The following is a 12,374-nucleotide window of genomic DNA, read 5'->3' as shown; positions in this document are numbered from 1 at the left end:
CTAGAGGGTTTTTTATCAGACATTAAGTGATTTAAAATAAAAAACCCTAAACCCTTAAGACCCAACACAGACTTGAAGCAATTGATAATGTGTCTTACTCAAAATCTTAAGATCATAGCCAATTACGGGAAAGGAAAATCCATTTTTTAAAAAATGATAACAGTATTCTCTTCTAATGCACATGGTTTTGTTCAAGGGTGCTAATTATTTTGCAAAAGAAATGGATTTGGTCAAGGTGAAAGATAAGGAAGAGATTCCTATTCAACTTTGGAGTACTATTTTGTCTTGGGACAGAGAGGATGCTAGCTATCTAAAGTTTGACAGATGATTTGCATCTAAGATTAGATTTCGTTTGTACACAGAAAACCCTAGGATTCCTAAGGCTCTCTTCGACTTCCTCAGGCCCAAGGAGTTTGCAGAAGGTATTAAGATTGTTCATAATTGGGGAGCTATGTATCTATTCCCTGTTTCTACAGTTTTCAGAGTATATGGTTTCAGAGGCACTCCATATTTATTGCCTTATCAAGTCCCACTAAAGATAGGAATTGCTGAAGTCTTAAGGAAAATTAGAGGTGTACAAGAGGTAGAGCTAAGAAATAGGGGTAAAGGGACCATTTTCCCAACTATTACCATGGCACATCATTTTGTGATCACTAAAGATGGTTGGAAGTATTTTAAAGAATTCCTTAAACCATATAGATTGTCAACTATCATTTCAAGATTTGCAGACCCTGAAGACTTTTTCAATGACATGTTTAGGAAGAGAGCAGTTTGTAAAGGTAGACCTCACCAATTTCAGTTCCTTGAAGATCTAATTAGGAATGAATTCAGTTTGGATGAGCAAGAACTGAGGAAAGAGAAGTGGGTTGTATATAAAAGGGCTCTTGACTTCATTCATCAATTTGATAGTAATTATGAACCTCTTTCTAGTTTCAATCCCTTTGAGGAGAAAATTAAATTCTTGATTTTTTATTTTGAAGACCTCATACAAACTTTGAAAGAAAAGAGGGAGGCTATAATGAGAAATGATCCTGACAGGGTTAAATTGGTTCTAGCTAATCCTGCCTTTGCTAAGGCTATCCCACCTGGTGATTATGTAATGCACAAGAAATCAAGATACAGTGTGATGATGCCAGTGATAGGCGAGCCTTCCACTTCAAGAGGGAAAAGAGAAATTGATGATGTCATTGACATCCAAGACTCCCCTAAAAGGCAAAGGATAGGGAAGGAAGCACAAAAAAATGAGCCTCAATATTCTCCATCTCAGTCCCCTATCCACATAGGAGATGAGCAGGCAATGGCCGAATAGATATTCTAGTTAGGGAGTATCAGGGAGATTGCCTACACATATGAGGAGACACAAGAGGGGATGCCAGAAAAGCCACCTAGTGCTAAAATGAACTTGACTGATGCCAAGCTCAAGGGTAAAGAGTTAGACCTTATTGTCAAGAAAGCTCAGTGAGGAGTTCTTGGCTGATAGTAACTTTGTTACAACATGGGCCTTCTTGCAGTTTGTACGGAAGCAAAACATGGAACAATTCAAAGCCAAATGTGAACAAAGGAAGAGTGAGTAGCCTCAGAAAGATGTAACTCAGGTAGAGGAAGAGCTGAAACAAGAGATGATTGAAGAGTTCAAGACCATTACCCCTGAGAAGGGAAGAGAGATGGTATCAAAAGCTACTGTTTTAATCCTCCTTGAGTGGGATATGAAACTAAACCCATGGAAGGAGTGACCTGCAACAGAGATAATGCTGCTTTAGTCATGTGGTCACTAAAGAAGGATGAAAATAAAAGAAGAAAAGATGTATCGAATTCTAGTCTCCTAGGAGGCATGATTGTAAAAAGAGTCTAAGATACATGAATGGTGGAAGTTGCAAGAATAGTCTTGGAAACCACAAAGTTCAATGTAGCAGTGGTAGAAAAAGAGGCAAAAGAAAAGTCCAATCTCCAATTAAAATTGGAAACAATCTTAAAGGCTTACAATGAGGCCAAAGAAGGAGTAGCCAACAAAGACAATATTATTGCTAGACTTCAGGCTCAGTTGGTAGGTCAACACCATCAAGGTGAATCCTCCACTCTTATGATAACCTCTTCTCCAACAAGACCTCCACCTACAAGTCATATCATAGAATATCCCCCTTCTCCTATGCCTTCTGATTTCTAGTCAGCTGAAATTGTTCAACATGAGTTGGAGAAGTTGAAACAAGCTCAAGCCCTATTTGGAAGCAAATATGAGGAAAAGGTAAAAGCTACAATTTTGAAGTTTGCTGATTCAGTTAGGCCCTCTATCATTCAAATTTCTATGAAGAGGATTCTGAATATTTTGATAGAATTAAGAGAAGATGAAACCACCCTGGAACTAATTTTTAATAAGTGGATGTCTAGAGGTAAGGAGTTAGAGCTCATGTGTTCATCCCATGCAGATGCAGAGGCAAATGACAATCTCAAGTCCACTAATGAATTCATAAAATAAATGAATATACTCTCAGAGGAAAGGGCAGGTGTAAAAAGAAAGGCCCAACTATATAGAAAGGAATATTCTGATCACAAGTATGAGATGTTTCCAGGAGGTTTTGTTTGTCCAACTCACTTAAAGGAGGAGAAAACATGGCTAGAAGAGCTGGAACACAACTTGTCAAAAAGGGTAAATGAAATCATTAACATTGATGACACATCCTTATTTGTCAAGACAATTGAAGAGATTGAAAAGGTGAAATCACATTATAGTTTCATAGAAACAGAAATTGGGCAATTAAGGGTTGCTTGGAAAAAGCTGGAAGGAATGAAGAAAAAGATTGTCAACTTCTCTTGGCTGAACAATGACGTGTTCTAGGAATGGAAGGATAAATATGTCGGAGAAAAAGAAGAAGTTCCCAAATAGTTAGAAGATGTTGCAGCGGGACAACAAGTTGAAGAGGCCGTGGATATCGAAAAGGACTTGTAACTGTTTCTTGCAAAAAATTGTGATTTGTAACAAACTTTTCTTAGGTTTGTCTGAAGCTTGTATGCATCCATAATGTTATAAATGGATACCAAGACTATTAGAAAAAAATCATCACAAGAATTTTGTAAAGAAACTCTGGCAAAATATATTTAGGACCTTTTTTCTAGTTTTAAGGAGATTTCTCTGAGTTATGTAATATTTTCAAGAATGAATATGAATATACAGATCAAAGTTTTAGGCCTAAAATTCCTTTGTCTTCTAGTGTGCATTCTTTAGTTTGCTGGTTTCATTTGGATAATCTAGGATTGTTCGAATGAGCATGGATTGTAAGGCAATCTTATAGATGTTATTTCTGGCTTTTATCTTTAGGAGAGGGATTAAATATGCATGAAATACTTATGTCAGCAAGTCTATTATTTGTTGCTATGAATTTGCTGAATTGTTTTAGTTAAATCGGAGAGGACCTATGTATATGTTAGGCATCTATGGGTTCATAAAAGCCAAAATGATGAGATGTATGAGAGTCTTCATTTTTTAGAATTGTTGTTTGATTTAGGTGACTCTGTGGTTCGGATAAGGCACTAGTATCAGATTGTAGGATTTCTTTCTCTCTTTTCTTGAAGACCAATTCTGAAAATGAATGCAAGTTTTTCCTTTAGTGTTTCAGTTTCATTGAGGTGATGAAGTCCACAGGTTTTTTAGCACTGGTTTACTATGGATCTCAGTTTTAAAGTGTGAAGACATTCACAGAAGGTATACCCACCTGAACTTTGGATAAGTTCAAAGTGTAGAAGGTCTCAAAACCTTGTTATATATTACTCTTGAGTTCCATTTCCCTGATCTTTTCATATGTAGACAAAGTTGATTTATTTCTTATAGGAAGGATAGAAGGGAAATCAAATTTTGAGACTAACAAAAGTGGCGACTTTGCTGGGGATGAGTCATAGTGTGTATCTATGCTACAGATTGGTGCCTGAATTAGTTCAGAAGTTGTTTGAATATCTGTGTTCTAGAAGATTGCCTGATCTCTCATTTATGCTATCTTTCTTGTTGAAAATCTTTGTGATTTTGTTATATCTTTGCAAGAAATTTGTTTAGGCTTGTTTTCTTATTTCCCATAGTCTTTGTGGGTGGCAACTCTGACAAGTATAACCAGTCCTTGTAAATAAGTGAAACTCTTTTAATAAAACAAGTATAATGCAGATAGGAAGGAACACCAAGTCTTTGATGAAGAAGCATCCTCATGAGACATTGCAAGAGGGGTTACCTGAATAGTCACAGAGAGGTAAAAAAAGACCAGTTGTATATGAGCCATTTAATGTTGCTTGGGTACAAAAGAGCATCAATACGGGTAAGTCATCTGAGAGACCCATCTATGCAAATTCAAATTCTTCTTCCCGCGAATCTGAGCATGTTATTTTAGGTTTCCATTATGGTTTGTTTGGGAATATTGAAGATGTCCAAGTTTTAAATCAGGGGATCTCTCATGCTAGTTTTTCTAAGAAGGACAAAAATAGTTCAAACATTAAGAGAGATTTTGTACCTAGGACAATTGATGGAAACATCAGTTTAATTGATATTGACCAAGTCAATATGTCAGACTCTGAAGAAATCTTCTCTGATGAAGATAAGGTATCCCAAGAAATTGAAGTCTTGAATAGAAGAGTCCATCATTTAATTTCCTTAAGAACATAAAAGGAAGCAGATAAAGAAAGAGAGGTAAAAGAAAAATTGATGGAGAGAGACAAGCTTTTAAGACTGATAGCTGATCTTGAGTTATTTACCCCAGAGAAAGCCAAGAGTGAGGATGAAGGTCCAATCATTAGAGAAATTCTAGTTCCCAAGACCAACCCTCCATACAAATCTATTGTGTAATCGAATAGGGAAGTCCTTAGTGACCCACAACCTGTTAGAAATAATGTAGATAAGGGGAAGTAAAAGTGCATGGAAGGTGGGTCTAGATCTAAGACTACAACGGAGATCTCTCACATGCTATCTGCACATGAAAGAGAGATGGAGAGGATGAGGAAAGAGAAAGAAGATTTGCAAATGGAGTTTGGAAAAGGATGAATTAGAAGCATCCAATCAAGAAGTTAAAAGAAAGATAAATTATCTAAAAGCTCCTCCTATAAGTTTTCCCTTAGCAGACCTGAATAAACCTGTTCCTCAGCAAGCTTCACTCCCTCCAGTCAAAATTCAGTCAGCCTTTCCTACTGTCCCAGTTAATATAGCCCCTATTAATAACCAAGGTAACCAAATCCGTCCAAATCATGGCCCTAATGTAAGAATGAACATGGGAAATACTCTTGCTGCTAGTCAATTCCAGAGAAGACCCATTAATTTAGAACTATACAGACAACTCTTCTTTGATGGAATCCCAGGGTACCCCAACCATGTTCCTACAAAATTAAGGGATAGACTCCACAAATTTACTAGCAACAATGCAATCAGTGCAAAAGATCACTTAAAATCTTTTGGTGACTTAATTAATGACTATGAAATAATAGATGAAGATATCATCATGAAATTGTTTGTATAGTCCTTAGTAGATGATGCAAGGTACTGGTATAGAGGTCTCCCTATGAATTGTATTGGGTCTTGGGAAGATTTTAAAAACTGCTTTCAAGAATAGTATGGTGACAAGACAAATGTGAGCTTTATGCTCAATGAGTTCAATAATATTAGAAAGTCTGATAATGAAATTGTCACAAACTTCAATGCCAGATTTTAGAAAGCAATGCATAGGCTATATCAGGTAATGAGGTTAGATGATAATATGTGTCTGAATACTTATTACAATGCCTTTGATTCTAAAATGGCCTATATTTTGAGGGATAAAAATCCGCATAGTCTGAGAGATGCATTTAGAATTGCCATCAATGTGGAGAGTAATAGGAAAGCATCTAAGAAAGTAGAGAGAAGAACTGATGGTAGGCTGTGGCAAGAATCAAAACAACAACCCAATAGAGTTGCTAAAGAAGAAGACAAAATAGAGAAATTAGTGACTTCTATGAAGGATCTTACTACCAAGGTGAGTAAAAATGATAAGCCTCATTACAATTGGCAAGATAGACCTCCTAGGTTACATGACATGCCTTACAACACTACTTGGAAGGATGGCAAACCTCAAAATGAGAAGCCAAAAAATACTCAGAACCAATACACCCCAGATAAAGAAAGGAGGAAATGTTAATAATGTGGAGAATACTCCTTGGTGCATGACTTGTGATGGACCACATTCTCCTCATCAATGTGCTATAGCTCAAGCCCTTGAAGAATCCATGAGACAAGAGGCTGAGCCTGATATAAATATATTTGAAACTATCATAGAAAGTGATGATGAGTCATTACAAAGTGAACTTAGTGAATGTGATGTGCTGAATAGTAAAAGGTCTTACCAAGGACAATTGTCACTTGATTGGCATCCAACTTTGAATGTGGTAACAATTGAAGATGAAGAAGTTCATCTCAGAAGACCCAGTGATGAAGAAGTAAGAAATCTCACCAAGGCTGCCATAGCCAAAGCCAAGCACAACTACAATTTGAGAATTACTAAGAAGGATGGGGATCAAGGTGAACCTAGTTCCATGTTTATAAAAGAGATATCCTAGAAGAAAGCAACAAGTAAAGCCACCTTGCCCCAAGATAGTCAAAAGGGGAATGACCAATTAAAGGATACGACCAAAGCTATGGATAATAATGCTACTGGTGATATACAAGGAATTGCTGCAATAAAGAAGGCAAGTCAGCCTAAGACAAAGAAAGTTAAGGCTAATACTAAGTTGATTAATAATTCCACATTTGATATGACTCAAGTTCTTACCCAGAGGAAGGTCACTATCCCATTGATAGAGTTATTGAAAATAAAGGAACATAGACAAGCTGCTTTATCTCTATTTTCTAAGATATCTGACAGTAGCACAACTTTGCCTTTAGGTTCAATGGAAGTTGAAAAGGATCATGAGTTGCAAACCCCATAGGTATATGTTAGAACAACTATTACATAAGAGCCTTCATAGGTTGATCCTTTTTATGTTACTTTGTTAGCGAATAACTGGTTAATTAAAAACTGTATGACAGATTTTGGTGCAACTGCAAATGTAATGCCTTATGATGTCATGAAAGAATTAGGATTGTTAGTAGGTACAGTGTATGGGAAGTGTTATGCTATGGATAATAGAGAAGTGCCAGTGATAGGTACAATTAAAGATGTTGAAGTAAAAATAGAAGCATTCCCTGAAGCAACATACAAGATGGATGTCATTGTAACTGACACTAAGCCTCACTATGGCATGTTGTTGTCTAGACAGTGGGCTACAACAGTAGGTGGAAATGTTTAGTTGGATCTATCATATGCTACTATCCCAATAAATGGAAACCAAGTCAAATTATATAGAGAACCACATGGCCCTAGGGTAATTGAGAAAGTAGATCCTAGCATGCTCAACTGTATGATTGATGTGGATCTTGACAATTTTAGATTACAGCCAATTTTACCTCAATTAAAGAATACTGACTCTATTGTGACTGAATTGGAATCTCCATAGCATGATTTGTGGCACATGTATTTTGATGGAGCTTTCTCTAAAGAAGGATCTAGAGAAGGAGTTCTTTTTGTGTCCCCTTCAGGTATAACCTTCAAATATTCCTTTATGTTAGCCTTTCAGTGTACAAATAATACTGTCAAATATGAAGCCTTGTTATTGGGGTTTGAAGTTGCAAAAAGGCATGGGATTCAGTTGTTAAAAGTGTTAGGAGACTCAGAATTGGTTGTTTCTCAAGTTAGAGCTGAGTATGCATCTAAGAATGATAGACTAAAAAGATACAAGCATGTGGTATGGGATGTGATTGAGCATTTTAGTACATTCTCTATAAATTGGATAGAAATATCGAAGAATATCATGGCTGATTTCTTAGCAAATGTTGCATTAAAGAATGATGATGCTACACTAACCGGTATATCCATAGTTGAGATAAAAGCTAGGCCTGCCATTCCTGACAATGTATATAATTGGCAAGTGTTTGATGATGATAAAGATATTCTTAGATTTATACAATGCATTGATGACTATGATGGACAAAAAATTGATTGCAATGCCTTGGTAGAAGTGGTTGAAAATAGAGAAAATGTGTTTGGAAACAACCTATTTCAGTTAGAAACTAATGAAATACCTAAAGGGTTGGTAGAACTAGATGGTATGTTTAGTTACAATGACAGTCATCTGCACCAGCAATCAACCACTAAATTAGATGAACTAGAGGAAGTAAACTTGGGGACAGAATCGTCCCCTAAGTTGGTGTATATTGGAAACAATTTGCCTCCTCATGTCAGAGTAAACCTTATTAATTTATTAAAGAAATATAAGCATGTCTTTGCTTGGTCTTATGAAGATCTAAAGACGTATAGATAGGATATGTTTTAGCATGAAGTCCCTTTGCTTCTAGATGCTAAGCCTTTTAGACAAAAATAATGACCTATCAACCCCCTGTTGGAATCTAAAATGCAGAAAGAATTAACCAAGTTAAGGGAAGGGGGAATTATTAAGCCTATAAGGCATTCATCATGGGTCTCAAATTTGGTCCCGGTTAGAAAGAAGAACGGGGACATAAGACTCTGTGTTGATTTTAGGAACCTAAATGTTGCTTCCTTGAAAGATAATTACTCTTCTCCTAATATGGAAGCAAAGTTGCAAAGAGTAAATGGTTGTGACCTATTGTCTATGATGGATAGGTTCTCAGGGTATAATCAGATGTTAGTAAAAGAATCTGAACAATTCAAAACATCTTTCACCACCCCTTGGGGGATGTACGTGTATGTTAGAATACCTTTTGGTTTGAAAAATGCTGGAGCTACTTTTCAGAGGGCAATGGATGTAGCTTTCAAGGAATTCATCAATATTCTCATGGTAGTATATCAAGATGATTTGACATGTTTCTCCAAAAGGGCGGATGACCACTATGGACACTTAGAACAGGTTTTCAGTAAAGCTCTAGAAATTGGTGTATCTTTAAATCCGAAAAAGTGTCATTTTGTTGTCATCGAAGGGAAGCTGTTAGGGCATATTGTCTCTAAAGAAGGGGTTAGAATAAACCCTAAAAGAATTGAAGCAATAAAAAATGTACCTGAGCCAAAGAGTGTTAAAGGTATCCAATCTTTCTTGGGAAAAGTAAATTTTGTTAGAAGATTTATTGCAAATTTTGCAGAGATAGTCAAGCCCATTGTTAAACTGCTTAAGAAGGATATGAAGTTCTATTGGGATGAAGAAGCTTCAAAGGTTTTTGATGAAATCAAAAGGGCTATTCAGGAGGCACTAGTGTTGAAGTCCCTTGACTATAGTAAGCCTTTCTCTCTATTTTCTTTTGCTTCGTATCACACAGTGGCTGCAGTTCTTTTACAAAAGGATAATGAAGGATATGAACATCCTATAGCTTTTTTACAACAAATCTTTACAGGCCGCAGAGTTAAAGTATGAAATTATGGAGAAGCAAGCATATGCTTTGGTCAAGGCTATTAAAGCTTTTAGGCCATATCTTGTAAATGCATGAGTAATTGCTTATGTCCCACACACGGCTGTCAAAGATATTCTATCCCAGTCTGAGGTCACTGGTAAAAGATGCAGATGGATAACCAGAATCTAGGCGTTTGATTTAGAGATTAAGATCACTAAATTGGTGAGAGGTTTAGGCCTTGCAAAGATGATGGCTGAATCAAACCTTCTTGATGTTGAAGTGAATAATGTTGAAGTTGAGAACATCCTGGTCATCAGTATTGAGGCATAGCCATGGTATTCAGAGATAGTACATTTTTTAAGGGATGCAACATTTTCAGAAGGGATGACCCATAACCAGAGAAGAACATTGAAGTTGAAATCACAAAAGCATGTCCTCATTCAGGGTGATCTATTTTAGCATAATAGAGATGGGGCATTGCTAATGTGTTTGGATAAATCCCAGGCTAAAAGAGTGTTAACTGAAATGCATGATGGAGTGTGTGGAGGTCACTACTCTGCCAAGACAACTGCTGGTAAGATAGTTCGGGCTGGATATTATTGGCCTACTTTGTTTAAAGATGCCTATGAACATGTCTAGAGATGTGACCCATGCCAGAAGTTTTCATCAAAATTGAAGTATGAGGAAGCTTTACCCCTCAACCCAGTCACAATGGAAGCCCCTTTTTGTCCAATGGGGTATTGATTTTATTGGAGAAATCATTGAGAAATTAGGAAGAGGTCATAGGTGGATTATAGTAGCTACTAATTATTTTACCAAATGGATTGAAGCTATACCCACTAGGAGAGCCACAAGTAAGGTTGTTATTGACTTTTTGATGGATAATGTCATAACCAGATTCAGAGTCCCTATAAAACTAGTGATGGATAATGCCATGAGCTTCAGGTCAGAAGAGTTCATTGAATTTTGCACCAGCCATGGAATAGTTATGTCCTACTCTTCCCCCTATCATCCTCAGGGTAATGGGCAAGCTGAATCAAGTAATAAGAGCCTCTTGTGTTGGCATTTGGCATTATAACAAACAATGGGAGATTGTTGGCATTTCAATAAGGATATTGAGAAGGTTGTTGATGATTATGGATATAACTAATTATGGATTTTTACTGTCTTGATATTATTATTTTATCATTGATGTCAAGAAATTGATTTTCTAATTCAGTATGATGTTGCCATATCTTGAGAAGTATGATATGAAGAGTATAAAGATGTTGGTAAAAGACACAGAAAGAATATGATGAATAAGGGGATGAATAAGGTATTCAATGGGCAACTATTACCAAGTCAAACAATGATGAGATCATGATGTTTAGATTGTTTTAACATCATACATATGTTGTAAATTGTAAGGATAATACTATACTATGTTACTGAGAAAAGAACCTAGTCGGTAAACCCTAAGGAACCTCGTTGGTAAACCCTAAGGTTATCGCTATCGGTCAATGAAGGCAGAATGTCTAGCAAGTGAAGTTTAGTATTCACTAAGTTATTACCAAGTTGTAATCGAGTTGTAATAGAATACATTAAATGGTTACATGCGTTATTTAATGAAGGAAGTTGATGAGCTGGAACTGATTAAATGATTGGAATGCTATGCATGAAGTTTGTTAATGAATCTATGGCAAAGGAAAATTGGCATGAAGATCTATAGCTCAGATTGAATTGCAATACCTAGCACAAGTTCCAGGAAATGTATGCAAGTTCCAAGGTAGGGTAAAACATTTTCAGATCAAAGGATACATTGAACCTGGTCAAAGTTTGAAGATCTGATGGCTATGATTGATCATGGGAAATGTGATCAAGGAGATTAAGCGGTTGGCAAATTGTTTATAAATAGGGAACTATTGATAAATAATGTATACAGGCAAATGTATGCATAGGGATGCTACAGAATGATTACCGAGCACAGAAGCTTGAAGACCTATTTGAATAACAGAGTATAGAAGCCCAACAGATGGACAAGATTAGTTATATGTCTATATTGTATTGAGCAAATAAGAATCTGCTTTAGCATTTTAAATGTGAAGTTGCAGATAGATGTTTATTATTGTTATTTTGTGAAGTGACAGAAAATCTCTTAACCGAGTGGACTTAATAGTCTTATTTGTAAAACCCTCTAGCAAGGTGACATTCTAATTGAGTGTTTGAAATCCTTTAACATGGTCACTTCTAACAAGGTGAAGATCCTAACAGATCTGAGGGAAATCCCTTAACCGGGTCACATCTAGCAATGTGTTTGTAATCTTTAATAGGATTTGCTTTTAACCGAGCATACTCTAGAAAAGTATATTTCTTAGTGGGTCCTAAATCCCACAATGGTTTTTCCCTATTTGGGTTTCCATGTTAAATCTGGTGTTATGATGTTTATATGCTTTTGAGTTTGCATGTTTAGCAGTTTTGGTTATATTACTGAAGTATATGTTACCGAGGTTGATTCTGATGTTTTTATTGAAGATTAAGTTTGTATGATTCACCTCACCCTCTCATCTTGTTGGCTATTGGATTTGTACTTTCATTAAGTATCAGAACTATCAATTGGTATTAGAGCTTTGGACTCCTGAAGAAAAGTTTAAAGGTACTTGAGGCAAATATCCAATGATGTATAAGAGGGATGCACCGAAGTTGAACAAGTCAAGTTTCTCTACATGGCAGAAAAGGATGAAGCTACACCTATCAGGAGTTGGAGAATATGTTGTATATTATCTGGAGAATGATTTCATCACACTGAACACCTATCCATTGACAATGGAAGAGATAAAGGCAAAGCAAGAACATATCCAAGCAATGATTGAAATAACATCTGCATTGACCGACTCAGAGTTTAATGATCTAGAAGGCTGCAATGATGCAAAGGCTATGTGGGATAAGCTCATATCAATATATGGAGGAGATGAACATGTTCAAAGAGAAAAAGTAGATAGTT

The sequence above is a fragment of the Cryptomeria japonica genome, chromosome 5 (assembly GCF_030272615.1).
Source record: "Cryptomeria japonica chromosome 5, Sugi_1.0, whole genome shotgun sequence".
NCBI lineage: Eukaryota > Viridiplantae > Streptophyta > Pinopsida > Cupressales > Cupressaceae > Cryptomeria > Cryptomeria japonica.
The sequence above is the reverse complement of the archived record's forward strand: the minus strand, read 5'-3'. Positions refer to the sequence as shown.